Raw genomic sequence first — 2,823 nt, 5'->3', positions numbered from 1 at the left:
ACAGCCCTGTAGCGTTGTGTTAGAACCTTAAACGTCAAATCATTGTTAGTTTGCTACAGACAACGATTTGTGCGAGATGCCTCCAAAGGTGGAGACGGATCTCTCGAGGCTGAAACGCCGTCGCGGACAACTGCGGTTTAAAGCAGTTCAAGCTTTTGATACTTTGCACTCGCGTATTCATGAACATGAGGTTTCCGATCCTTCCTCATGGCAACCGTGGATGTTCTCCAGTCTTGAAAAACGAGTTCCGGTTCCGTGGAAACCCGCGTCGAGTCCTATGCTGAGGCTCACGTTGAGGTCCAGATTCACGAGCAAGTTGACGGTGCTGAACCTGAGGATGAGGATAGTGCAAAAGTGTTGACCTTCAGTCTGAATTGATCATTGGGGTGATTACGAATAATAGGTTATAGAGGACATTGTTCAATCGTTCCGATTACTAATGCCGATCTTCTCCCTCTTCGCATTTTGCCACATCATCATTCTCGTTTCTACATTCCGCCATACTACATGTTCACCGAACCCTCCGAATTACATAGTATATTTTACCATCGACCTACATTCATTCCGTGGCGCAGTCGGTAACCCACGATACTGGCTGAGAGGTTAACCGACATGCAATAGTGATACTTCGTAGTGATACTTCGTGGTGATATCGTTATTGGTTGGGGCCATTTTCTTCGGTCATTTCTGGGTTATTCCTACACTTCCGGTCGTGGTTTTGGTAACTTTGGATGGTTTTCTGTGGATCCATTGTCGTTCGTCCCTTATGCAAGATCTTCTACTCCCGTGGTTCGTGGTGATTCCAAGTATATCTCTTCTTTTGACGTCTCAGTGGTTTGAAAAGCTGGAGGAATTTGCGATCTTGCGCAATCTCTCTCAGCATGTTGGTGTAGCCACCAGGTAAAACCTAATTGTTTATTGTTTATTGTGCATGCCACTCAGACCACCCAAAGGATGGAAGAAGAGTATTGGCGAGTAACATAGAATAAGATAATATATAGAATTTAAATGAATTGTAAAACTTAATTGTAAAATATAAATTTCCATTCCTGTTTTGAGCTCGCTGAGAACAGACGCATTTAGTTTGCTCTCTTTCTTATCTCCCAGGAATTTCGAACCAAGGTGTGACTTCCTCTGTTGCTCCTTGGTTGCTGTGCACGTGTAGTGTACGTGGTGTTTGTGTGTGGGTGAATGAATGAGAATTGCCATTCATTCACTCAATAGGTTTGTTTTTTCACGGCTCTTTGGTAAGACGTAATTACTTTAAAACCGAGTAAGTTTATTGCTCATTCATGTTTATGTTTAGCTTGAGCAGTTTCTCTTTGATTTGTAAATTGTAGTATTTCTAGTTCCAAATCATCGCTATGTGTGGTTCTTTAGTATTGTAGCTTAGTTTAGTATTGTATTGTTCTTTAGTATATTGATTTCATTTTGTGTAAGATCAGTATGTTGAGATTGTTTCTGTGTTGTTTTGTTGTTTTCCTAGATTACATATGATCTTGATTGCTTGCTTTTCTCTGTCCCTTACTTCTTGTTTACTATCTCCATCTTAGATTTCTGTTTAGTTTGGTGTGTGGTAGTTTATTCCTATTTTGCTTAGTTATCCTGCATCTCAGGACAAGATTGCATAGCCTTTTGGTTTTCTTCTTTTTGTTGGTCTCTTGATTTTGTTGCTCATTGATAGTTCCTCTGCATTCATGATGGAAGCTATTTTTGGACAAGTCAGCAAAGAGGCAAGACAATGTTTGGACTTGGTCATATTATAGAGGCTTTAGCTGTTTGGGTCAATGAAACCAGGGTGCTACTTGAAGAACAGGCTCACCCAGTAGTTGAGAAGTTGACTGATTTGACCAATGTAGACGTTGAAGTAGTCGCTCATCTTGAAAAAGAGGAGGAAAAGGCATTTGCAGAAAAAACATTGTGTCCTGTTTACCGGAAAGAGCTTTGTCCTGATGAAGGAACAGTCTGTCACTTTGACCACCCTAAATGGTGTCAAAAACTTCTCAAGTTCGGCCTTGAGAATTACAATAGGAAGAAGGGATGTTCAAAGGTAGATTGTTCTTTTTTTCACCCGTACATGTGTCGTCAGTCCATGAGACTTAAGACGTGCTTTAATGTACAGTGTACCCCGTCCACGTAGAAGGGACGCAAAGAAAGGCGAGAAATAGATAGCTCAGTTTCGTAGTTTTAGAGCTGACCCTATTCCTAAACCTAATCCCACCCCACCCCCTTCCTTAACCATTTCTCATCCTCCCTCCCTCTCCTGATGGTATATTCCAATTTCGAACACGACATCTGAGTCGTTAGAAAATTTGGAGGAGTTTGCGATCTTGCGCAATTTCTCCCAGCATGTTGGTGCAGCCACTAGAGAGAATAGCGTTCTCGGCTTGGTCTTTTCCAATGACCCTGATCTGATCCAGTATGTCCATTGTTCACCTAGTAATCTGTCAGATCATCATGTTCTTGAGATAGGGTGGACCATAACTCAAAAGCCGGCGTGCTCTTTAGTAAAACCGGCCAAAACTACTTGGGTTTCTCTCAGTAACCCAAGAGTAGATTCGATCGAAGTCCTTTGCAAGGTTACTTGAATCTTGGCCATTCCTACCAGAAACAAACTTTTAGTATTGCTGCCTGTCTCTCTTCTTATGCTGACGATACAAAGTTAGTTTCTGGTAGGAATGGCCAAGATTCCACTAGCCTTGCAAAGGACCTAGAAATAGTCCATTCTTTGGTTACTAAGAGTAATATGACCCTGAACGGAATAAAATTCCGCTCAATGACATTTGGGTCAACTCCTTTAAATACTCCACTCATAAGATAGTG

This window comes from Tigriopus californicus, chromosome 6, assembly GCF_007210705.1.
Source record: "Tigriopus californicus strain San Diego chromosome 6, Tcal_SD_v2.1, whole genome shotgun sequence".
NCBI classification, from domain to species: Eukaryota; Metazoa; Arthropoda; class Copepoda; order Harpacticoida; family Harpacticidae; genus Tigriopus; species Tigriopus californicus.
Note: the sequence above shows the minus strand (reverse complement) of the source record.